Below are 12,253 nucleotides of genomic sequence, written 5' to 3'. Positions count from 1 at the left end.
CACATCTCCATTATTTGTTCATCATAATGGCATAGGGAACTGGGGAGTGTCATGCAGTATATCATTTTGCCTGAAAAGCTTTACTTACTGATAATGTACATTGCAATGAGCTGGTGGTCTAGTTCAGGGCTGTGGTGGTATTGTGTTCCCCAAAATATTGTGTACTCTAATAAATTTATCTGGGGTCAGAGAACAGACAGCCACTAGATACAAAGGCTAGAAAACGGTGGCACTCACACCTTTAATCCTAGCATTCCAGAGATAGAAATCCCTCTGGATCTCTGTGAGTTCAAGGCCACATTTTAAATAGCCAAGCATGGTGACACACGCCTTTAATCCCAGAAAGCCAGCCTTTAATCCCAGGGAGTGGTGGTAGAAAGCAGAAAGATATATATATATAAGGCATGAGGACCAGAAACAAGAAGATTTTGGCCTGGTTAAGCATTTGGCTGGTTAAGATTTTGGCTGGTTAAGCATTAAGGCTTTTGAGCAGTAATTCAGCTGAGAGCCATTGGGATGAGGACACAGAAGCTTCTAGTCTGAGGAAACAGGACCAGCTGAGGATCTGGCCAGGTGAGATTAGCTGTGGCCTGTTCTGTCTCTCTGATCTACCAGCATTGACCCCAATACCTGGCCTCGGGTTTGATTTTATTAATAAGAACTTTTAAGATTCGTGCTACACAGGGCCTCCGCATTCCATTACACCATCAATACTGCATCCTCACCTAGACACATCTTGGATATGTTACTATCACACACAGTCATGGATATCCTGTGACTAGGTTCTGAAGGACCAGCCCTTTTTACCTTCTCCACCAGCTCATAGATATGGCCAATGTTGGGGTGACCCAACTCATTGGTAGATTGGGCCTCAGTTGTAGCTGAATTATTCAGTGATGGTCTTTGCTGTCCCTTTTCCACCCCAGAGGTGATGAGCAAGGGGCAGAGCCAGTCCTGACTATTTTTAAGGTTCCTTTTAGTTTATGTGTAGAAGTGATTTTCTTGCATGCATATATGTGTTTGTTTAAAATGTCTGGTGCCCCAAGAATCTAGGCAATGGCATTGTGAATTGTTAAACAGGCACTAGAAATTGAATCCTGGTTCTCTACAAGAACAGTGAATGCTTTTAACTGCTGAGCCTTATCCCTATCCACATTGATTAAATGTTTAAATCATCACCTTAGTTTAATTATGGTAGTTTTTAATCTCTCTAGAAATTTATTCATATGTCTTAGATTTTTCCAGTTTAGTGGAATGTTCTTAAGGTAAACTCTAATAATTTTCTGAATTTGACTGCTGCTTGTCATAATGACTCCATTTTTGAATCTTACATATTCAGCGTTGGCTTACATGCTTCCTTTTGCATAGTTTATGTAAATTTTGTCAATATTGTTTATATTTTGAAGGACCAAAATCAATTTCATTGACTCTGTGGTTTGTTTCCTTTTCAGCTGTTTGCATTTCACTGATTTCATTAATGTCAGTGCTTTCTTTCCAGCTCCTGATTTTGATGTGTAACTTGTTCTTTTTCCAGAGCCCTAAGGTGAATCATTAACTAAATTATTAGAAATCTCTTTAATTTTTTAATGTAGGCATGTTGACCTTTAAATATCTCAGTTGGGACTATTTTCATTGCATCTCACTGATTAAAGTACATTGATTGGTTTTAATTTTCATGTTATTATAGGAGTCTTTCTACTCTTGGATTCTTCAAGAAATCATTCATGATTATGTTGTGAGTTGTTAAACCGCCATGAGTTTCTTTACCTTCTAGTGTTTCTCTTGTTTATTGAAGTTATTTCATTGTTGTCATGTAGATTAAAAGGAAATATTTCAGTTTCTACTTATTTGCTCCGAAGTTATTTGTGTCTTAATATATGATCTATATTAAAGAAAGTTCCATGGGCTGCTGAGAACAATTTGTATTCTACAATGTTTGGATACAATATTCTATAGTTGTCTTTTCAGGCCATTTTACCTTTGATTTCATTTAAGTCTGTCTACTTGTTTTGGGATGAAAGATTAATTCTTAGAATGAACTACTATGATGCCTGTGATAGATTTTGGCTTTACATCTAGTAGTATTTTCTGTGTAGTACTGGGTGTACCTGTGTGTGGAACTGTACAGTTCTCTCCATGAATTGTTCCCTTAATCAGTAGGAAGTGATATTTATCATTTCTCATTAGATGTGTTTTAAAGTCTATTTTGTCAGATTGCATCAGCAACAATTGCTTGTTTTCAAGCTTCATTTGCCTCAAATATCTTTTTTCAACATTTCATTTTAAGGTTACATATGTCTTTTATGATGATGTACAACAAAAAATACTTCATACTTTATTATTCTAATCTCCTAACCTGTGTCTTTTGATTAAGGAATTGATTCCATTATAATTAAGATATTACTGAAAGGTGCCTATTCATGATTGCAATTTTGATCATTTTGCCAATGTGCTCAAGCTGTTTTCCTTTCATAATTTTTTGTTGAGCTGTTGCACTACTTTGCTTTATCGTTTCTGTGAAAAAACACTCTTGCTAGAATCAATGTAGGGGAAGAAATTATTATACTTTCTGGTCACAATTTATCTATTAGAGAAGTCAAGACAGTATCTCCAAAAGGAACTGAAGGAGACACCATTTTACTAATCTGCTTGTTATCTTCATCAATGTTTCATGCTCAGTTTCTTTCTTATACAACTCAGTCTCAGCTACCTATGCTGTGGGTCCAAACACAATGATCATCAATGAAGACGACATCTCAAACATCTTGTAACATGTCAGCCTGATGAGGTCTATAGCTTAACTGAGGATTTCTCAGATAATTCTAGGTTGTGTCAAGTTGACTGGTGAAATAAATTTTGCTTGTTGCACTCTTAAGGATACACTTATATTTCTCTTAACTGTAAAAACTCCTGTCTTTAAATATGCTTTATAGAGCTGTATTGTTGGTCATAATTTCATTTTGCATATTTTTAGCATATAAATTTTTATATCTCCTTCAGTAATAACAAGCAGCTTTGATGGGTAGTCTGAATTGTCATTAGCTGTCTTTTAGAACATGAAATACAGCTTTCCAGCTTCTCCTGCTTTTCAAAATCTCAGCTAAAATCTATTATTCTGACAGATCTTCCTTTAATTTTGTCTTGATGTTTCTCTCTTGCCAATGTCAATACATATTTTTTATTTAAATATACTATTTTGAGAGGTGGTTCTTTTCTGGTCTTGTCTATTTGAGGTTCTAAATTCTGTCTGTATCTGAATGTGTATCCATTCTAACAAAATACAACTTAGCAAGAAAAGGGTTTGTTTTACTTACAACTCCAGAGTACAGAATATCATTGATAAGAAGTCTTGGTAGGAAGTTAAAACACTGTATTCACAGTCAAAATCAGACAGACAAAGTATTTACTCTTGCTTTCTTACCTACAACTAGCTTTCTCTTCCCTTATACTTATGTGGACTCCTATGAGTAGGGAATAATGCTGCCCACAATGAGATTCATCATTCTACACTATCAATGAACTATCAGGATACTCTTTCAAAGACATGGTCACAGGCCAATGTAATCTAGATGATTCCTCATTGAAAATCTCTTTTAAGGTGGATATAGGATGTGTTAAATTAACATCAAAAGCTACTAAACATAATATCTCATTTCCTAATTACAAGAAATGATCATAAAATGTTTACTACACCTATGAACTTATATTTCATCTTTGCATAGGATGATAGATATCCTGGAATTCCCAATTTTATCTTCATATCATGTTACCTTTGTTTTTATTGGATTGTCGCAAGTCTGCCATCTTGCCTTCACACTATTATTTTTTTTCCTTTAAACATACATTTTTAAAATCATTTTTTAATTTTTTTTCATTTTTCTTTATTAAGAAATTTTCTACTCACTCCACATACCACACTTAGATCCACCTTCCTCATTCCTCCCACCCCCAGCCATAAAAATATCTTATTAATTTTGATCCTGTGTGTATGTGTGCATGTGTGGCTGTGTGGTTACACAAATTTCAAAGAACATTTGAGAAAACTTGAGAACAATGTTGCAGAATTACTTTTCTACTTCTGATATAAGTGAGTAACAGAGACAGTTTGATCATCAGGTTTATAATGAACAATGTGTATTTTTACCCATTGTTATCTCATAATGCCATCATTCTCTTTTGTATATTTATTTACTTTATTTACAATTATTTGTTGTGTATGTCATCTGTGAAAATTTCTACACTTCCTTCTTAAATAAAGTTGTTTTTATAACTTACTCTTCAAAATTATATCATTAGGGCTGGATAGACACTTCAGTAATCAAAAGTACTTAGAAATACTTAGAGAAAAGTACTTAGAAGAGTGGCATGTGTTTCCTAGCACTCACGTTAAGTAGTTCAAATTGTTTAATGACTCCAGCTTAGGGAACTGAAACTCTGCAAACCTCAGTGAGCACACACACAGGCAAACTCACACATACACACTCCTCTGGTTATGAACAAACATATATAAAAATAAAAATAAATCTCTTGAAAATGATTTCATTAACTACAAGTTTCTAGTGCGTCTCATACTATCTGAATGCCCATGTAAACCATTCTCTCTCTCTGCTCCCCCATATCTATCTTTCCCACTCCCTCTCTGCTTCTCCACCCCAGTCTCTATGAGATAATTTATTCTCCTCACTCTGTTCATTGATGTGATTATTAACAATGTCATATAACCTTGATTCATACCGTCAATTCTTTTCACTCAACATGTTTTGGTATTGATGGGAATCATTCATCCCAATGTCATACAAAATATCATTCTTCCCATTTCTGTCATGTAAACTTTCTGTCCTCATAGCACACTTCACCAGGAGGCAGGTATTTACTTGTTTGCTTTTTGAACATTACTCCCTGTTAACACATAGATTTTTTTTTTACATCCAGCCATTAGGTCTCATCACCTGATAAACATCAATGAAAATGTAACAAAATAATAAATATCCAGGCTGACTATTATGGTGCAAGCCTTCAATGACAACATTCATGCAACATATTCATCAAGTGGATCAATAGTTTAAAACCATCCTCTGCTACATGCCAAGACTGAGACACCCTTATTGACATACCCTTTGGAATCCCTGCCTCCAAATAAACATGTGGAAAGAGATTAAGTAAATATCCCAAAAGTGATAGAGGTTAACTTATAAAGAAAGCTGATTCGATTCTGCCTTAAATTGTTCAAATCAAAAACAAATAAGTGAAGTGGTTCAAATTCCATGTAATTCAGTTAAAAAACCATTATTCTATGCTATTCTGTTAGTATTAATGGAATTTTCTGACCCAGGAAGCAAAACATACTAGAAGATAGGTAAAGTCAGAAGCCACATGGCAATACATAGATTAATAGAAATGGGTAAATTTAAAGGTAAGAGTTAGCTAGTAAAATGCCTAAGCTATCAGCTAATCATTCATAATTCACATTCAGACTTTGTGTTGTTTATTTGGGACCAGACAATTAGAACAGGAAACATTGATTTACATAGTCAATCTTGCAAGATATGATAGGCCAATGATACCACAAATCTCATGGCAATAAACAACCAGTAACAGATTTTACTTAAGGCCCGCTCCATGAGATGGGATGCATTCCAGACACTGCTTTGGTGACAAGAGACTGGGATAAAACCAAATAATACTGGTCTAAAATATTGTGAAAATGATGACTAATGATGTTCTGCTATGTTCAGATTAGTCACTTGTTCAGTCATCATTAGATAAATTTTCTCCCAAAGCAGTGGGGAACAAACAGATAGACAACACAGAGAGTTTTCGATGCTCTTGGACAATCAGCCCTAAATCATCTGTGTCTACCAAATCGCTTACTTTATATCTCAGAGAACTCTTCAGAAGAAGAAGAAATACTACATGGTCTAACAAATCAAATTTGTATTCATATACAAAATCTGTATACAACATACAAAAATCCAATCTGATGTAAAATATTTAAAACTACTAGTTGATTTTTAAGATTAGATCCAGTAACCTACCCATTTTTCCTATCATTTCTATGACATTTTTAGAGAAGATTCAGTAATCTACCTCTTTTCTATATCCCTTTTTTTCCTTTTGTAGTAGATTCAACAATGTACTTTTTTAACTTATCATTTCTATATTTTTATAGTAGATTCAATAATCAAATTTCTTAACTTATCATTTCCATATAACACATTTCTCTATCATACCCCCTTTCTTATTTTAGAAAGACATTGACTTTGACTACTAACAATACTAGTTAAATATTAATTTTGTTAGACCATGTAGTGATATTTTATTTGTGCTGAAATGTTTTAATAGTTATTTGTGCTCTGATAAAACTTATCTGGAGATCAGGGTTAAAAGGCCAACCATTTTAAGTAAACAAAGTCAGGCAGCACATGCCCTTAATCTAATCACTTAGCAGGCAGAATCTCTGTGTTTTCAAGCCCATACTAGAGAACAGAGCCAGTGTGGTGACACAGGCCTTTAATCCAAGTACCAACTATAGAGACCTAGATGTCTGTACTGACAGACAGTGACAAGGAAGTGTGGTAGCTGGGCTAAGAGCCAACCAGAGTGTAGTAAAGCAAGGCATATAAAGATGTGGGTATACAGGAAGTATCTCGTATTTGGAAGCTGCAGAGTTGGTGAAGTAAGGATGGCTAGTGGCTATTCCTATTTACCTGATCTCTCTAAGGCTCTCACCCCTATAGTTGGCTCCATGCTTTTTTATTTATTTAATAAGACAATTTAGAGACTTGTCTACATTTAGTATCCAACTGTGGGGCAGGAATTCACAGAAAATCCACTTGCCTGTGGGGTTGCAGGGCCCCAGCTCCACCAGAGCCAGGCACTGCCCTCAGCTAGAACTGCAAGTGACCAGAGCTACATGCAGCCAGACTGCTTCTGGGCTTACAGAGTCCCTAGCTCCACTACTCCTTGCACAACTCAGGCCCAAGCATGTGGCCAGAATCTCTTTGGTGTTCTCTCTACTTGTGGGTAGCAGACTCCAAACACCGCTGCCTCTCGCTGGATTTCCATCTTGTACTGCCACAACAATTTGTAGCTGCTTTGAAATTCCCTCAGTTTTGTAGAGTTCTATGCAGAAAACAGATTGGGTGAGTCAATTAAGATATCTTAAATGGTAAAATTAGTTCAAAAACAAACTTTTCCCACATTAAAAAATGGTAAATATTTTTACAAGGGAAGGAATCTGGTCTCTGTTTGATAAGATATTAGGAGTCTGAACATGGAACAATTAAATGAGAGTATAATTAATGTTGATGGGATGTATATAACATCAATTATGAATATTATTTATTTAATCATCTTTATTATAGTATTAAAAGTGTTTGATCAACTTAAGTGCCAGGATGAGAGTTTTAGAAAAACTTGTTAAAATGAATAATATAGAAATTCAGACCCAGTGAGGAGAATTAAAATGTTAACCTAACTCAGGATTGACTGTGGTGATATTTTATGTGTATGTTAATAAATAAAGTTTGCCTGGAGATCAGAGGATGTAGCTAGCCATCAACAAAAGTCAGGCAGTGGTAGCACATGTCCTTAATAAGATCACATGGCAGGCAGAGTATCTCTGTGTTGTTGAACGACACAGCCAAGAGTGGTGAAATGTACCTTTAATCCCAGTGCCAACCATAAAGACTTGAAGGTCTGTACAGACAGGCATTGATGAGGAAGCGATGTGGCTGGGTAAAAGCCAATGAGAAGGAAGGACAGCAAGACAATAAAAGGTGCAGGTTAGACAGGAAGAAGCTGGTTTGCTTTGGAAGCTACAGAAGCATGTTGACCTAAGGTTAGCTGATGACTCTGCTTATTTCTCTGATCTCTTCAGCTTTCAGTCCTGTATTTGGCACTCTGTTTCTTATTTAAAAGACTGACTAGAAATTCATCTAAAATTGACTTTGGAAAAACATGTTTAAATGACTTATAGAGAAATTTAGACCCACACAGAAGTTTTTAAAGGTGAAATTATTTCAGGATTGAATTATAAGATTACAGAGATATAGCCTGTTTTCAAACAAACAAACTTAATCTACTGGTAACCTTATAGAAATTACCTGTTCAAGGGCCTATAAAAGTTAATTGGACTCCGGTTGAAATATTAGATTCAAGGAGATATAAAGAAGCTATAGTTTCATATGGTATGCATTCTCCATTTGTTAGGCTGAGTTAAATTTTTGGTCAACTTGTAACAGAATTTTCCCTCTGGACCTGAAAGAATTTGTTATGGCTGTCATAGAAGCTGGGGAACAATTACAATGGAGAATGTTATTCAAAGAGGAAGCTAAAACAATACAGCAACAATGTAGGCATGGATGTGTGGAAATTTTCCAGTATCAGCTTCTTGGAGAATGAACATACACTGATATACAAAGAGAATGTTTATATGATAACAAAACCTTTATTCTGTGCTAAGTGGCATACATGAACGCATGGGACAGAATTGAGGAAGCAAGAAATAAAATTGAATCATTTACAAAAGTTATACAGGGCCCCAGAGAATCCTTCATGGATATCGTACAAAGGCTGTCTTCAGCAGTAAATAGAATGATACCAGATTCAGAAGACAGAGAGATAATAATTGAATATTTGGCTTTTGAAAATGTGAATGCGGTATGGAAAAGAATAATCAGGCTGCAAAAGGCCAGATCAGCAACCTTGGAGTATTGGATCAGGGATGCAATTAATATTGAGTCTCATGACCATGATGAGATGTGGATAAGAGAGGAAAAATAATGTCAGATGTTTCAGGTTTAAGAAACAAAGTCATTTGAAAAGGGAGTATAAACAAGGTTTTCCTAGAAAGAATGTTAATTCAAGGAACATCAGCAACAGAAGGCCCCTCCATTCTGGATTATGGAGAAAGTGTGGTGAGAGTAAACATTGGACCAACAAATGTAAATCAATAATGGACAGACAAGGTAATCCTTTTCCTCTACCCTTGGGAAACTCCCAGAGGGGTCTTATGCAGGTACCCACAGCAAATTAAGTTCAGACCTTTCCTGTCAACATAGAAGAAACCCCTTCTCAGAACAATTAAATAACCAAATGCCTATTGGAATAAACCAGGCTGCTCAGGGTGATAGAACAGCTTTAGCAGTGCAAACAGAAATTGCAGGAGAAATCATAAAGCAATTTTTTAGCAAAATTCTATAAATGAACAAATACCAAATTAAAAATATGAAAAATGTCAATCTCTTGGAAGATTTGTTAAACACAGGTGCAGATGTTACACTAATTGCACCAGAATTTTGGCATCCAAATTTGCCTCTTCAGGAGATAAATGTTCAGCTGTTAGAGATGGGAACATTATCACAAGTGAAACAGATCTCTAGATGGCTAGAATGTATACGTCTAAAAGAACAGAGAAGAAAATTACAGCCATATGTGACTAACATAGCTATGAATTTATGGGGCCATGATCTATTACAACAATGGAATACTCTGATTAACATTCCTCCAAGCTCAGAAGCAAACCATAAACCAATATATGTTTCTGAGAGAAATATTAGGAGATATTATTACAAAGAGAGATCACTGGTCATCCAGATTGTACAAGTACAGGACTCAACAACTATTGATGTTTCATAGACACCAACAGCTCTACCTTTAAAATGGTTAACAGATAAGATGTATGGGTTTAGCAATGGCCTTTAACAACAGAAAAACTGAAGGCTTTAGAAAACCTGGTACAAGAACAGTTAAATATCAGCAGAATTAAATCAAAGGATCAAACAGCCTTTGGAAATCTCCTGTATATGTTCTTATAAAGAAATCTGGTAAATGGAAAATGATAACAGAACAAAGGGCAATTGACAAAGTAATTCAGCCAATGTGATCTCTACAATCTGGAATTCCTTTGCTTACTCTGTTACCTAAAGGATAGCCTATTATAGGTAGGCTTGTGCCAATATTTTGTACAACAACCATTGGAAGTAATACATACACTGTTTCTCAAATCTATATTTATCATTACATGGACAACATTTTACTAGATGATTCAAATTCAGATAATTTACAAGAAATGTTTGAAGAAGTAAATAAAATTTTGCCTTGTTGGGAACTGAAAATTGCTCCTGAAAAGATACAAAGAGGAGAATCTATTAATTACTTTGAATATAACATAGGTCTACAAAAAGTTAGCCCCAATAGGTGCAAATTAGGAGAGATCTATTATAGAATCTTAATTAATTTCAAAGATTATTTGGAAACATTTCCCATACACAAACTATTTTGGGGTAAAAAATGATGAACTGAGTAATTTGGTCAAAACCTTAGAAGGTGAAAAGAACTTTAATAGTCCAAGAGAATTATCAGGTGAAGCTGAAAGAATTAGCCTTGGTTTAATAGATAGTACAAGAAGGACATGTATATTGTGTGGATCAAAGGCTTGATTACATTTTGGTTATTTTGTAGTCTCAGCATTATCCTACAGGAATTTTAGTGCAGAGGGATGACAACATACTGGAATGAATATTACTACCAAGGAAATTGGTAAAAAATTAAAAATTTATGTGGAAAAGATCTACTTAATTTTAAAAGGAAAATTCAGACTGTCAATTAGCATGAATAGATGAAGGAGTAAGTGTAGCACCTTTAATTAAAGAAAAAATGACAAATTATGGACAGAAAGTGAACCTTGGCAAAGAACTTGCTGTAAATTTTGGGGAGAGATTAACAATAAATATGCCAAAGTGATAGAATTCAACTTATAAAGAGATCTGATTGGATTCTGCTTTGAATTGTTCAGGAAACACCCATATCTGAAGCCCATGCATTTTATACAGATGAAAAAGAAAAGGAAAGGCAGGATACAAATAAAAAAATAAGTAAAGTGGTTCACAGTCCATGTAATTCAGTTAAAAAAATCATTATTTTATGCTCTTCTGTTAGCATTAATGGGTTTTTCTGAACCTCTCAACATAGTACCTGAATCTTAGTATGCTAAAATGGTTGTTTTACATATTGAGAATGCAGAATTTATACATAATGAGTCAGAATTATCTTTGTTATTTATTCAGTTACAAGATATAATCAGGAAGAAGAAGCATCCTTCATATGTACCTCACATCTGATCCCATACAGGTCTGTCAGGCCCTCTACCACAAGGTAATGATGAGATCAATAAATTAATGGTAGCAATATCAAAATTATAGGCAAGGTCAAATTGAGGGGGCTAAAGTTTTGTAAATTGATACTAAATATATTTTGAAAAGCCATATGGAAACCCACTAATTTAGATGCTTTCTAAAGTAAATAAAATAATTCAAATTGTATTATGACATATAGGGATGATCATGTTCCAACTAGAATTTATATGCTGTCAAGTAAAATCTATAGTATTAGGAATTGGTTTTCATCTTTTGAATAGTTGGCCAAAAGGGTCCCTTAGACACCCCCCAATGTTATAGGCTGTTGTCAATGTTATTGGTTACCTTCTACAGCCTGATGATAAGTCCCTATTCCTGAAGACAGAAGTTAACTTATATTATTTACCATGGAGAAACTGAGTTGGCGTCTAACAAGAAGCTTCATCTCTAATGATTATCATTAACAGTACTGGAAGGTACTCTGCACACTACAGGAGGAGAAAAGCAATCATAAATATCATATGTCTACCTATCCTGTGACTATACAAGTGACCTACCTTCCAGATTTATTGGTATTTTAATGGAAAAATTATTATGGGCATATTCAAAACCATTATTACTGGATTTAAATCCAATTCTATCAGATGTAACCCACATCTGACACTGACAATGAGGCCAAAACTTTATCCTAGATTGGTCATGGATTTATGGGAAAAATCTATAAATATTATTGTGCTAAATAAAACAGCAATAAAATAAGTCCTGATGATATATTGCTATACTCATAGATCAGGGCATAACACCACTGTTATCAGAGAAGGTAATTTTTTGCAGTAGATTTTAATTAACACAGAGATCACAACTGGATAAAGTGCAGAAAGTAAGAAACGTGGATCAATCATTCCAAAATCAGATATCTTCATAAAACTCAACGACTCATTGTGCTGGGATCCATGAAGAACATGAGATGGATAGATTGTAAGAGCCATAATTGTTGGATAAATTCAAGTTTAGAACTTTCCATGCAGACTAATAGCATGCACAAGTTACACATCTTACATGAGGCAAAATTTCAGCACAGAAAAAAGACATTTGGACAGAAATTCTCGCTCCTA

Source organism: Peromyscus leucopus, chromosome 1 (assembly GCF_004664715.2).
Source record: "Peromyscus leucopus breed LL Stock chromosome 1, UCI_PerLeu_2.1, whole genome shotgun sequence".
Taxonomy (NCBI): domain Eukaryota; kingdom Metazoa; phylum Chordata; class Mammalia; order Rodentia; family Cricetidae; genus Peromyscus; species Peromyscus leucopus.
Note: the sequence above shows the minus strand (reverse complement) of the source record.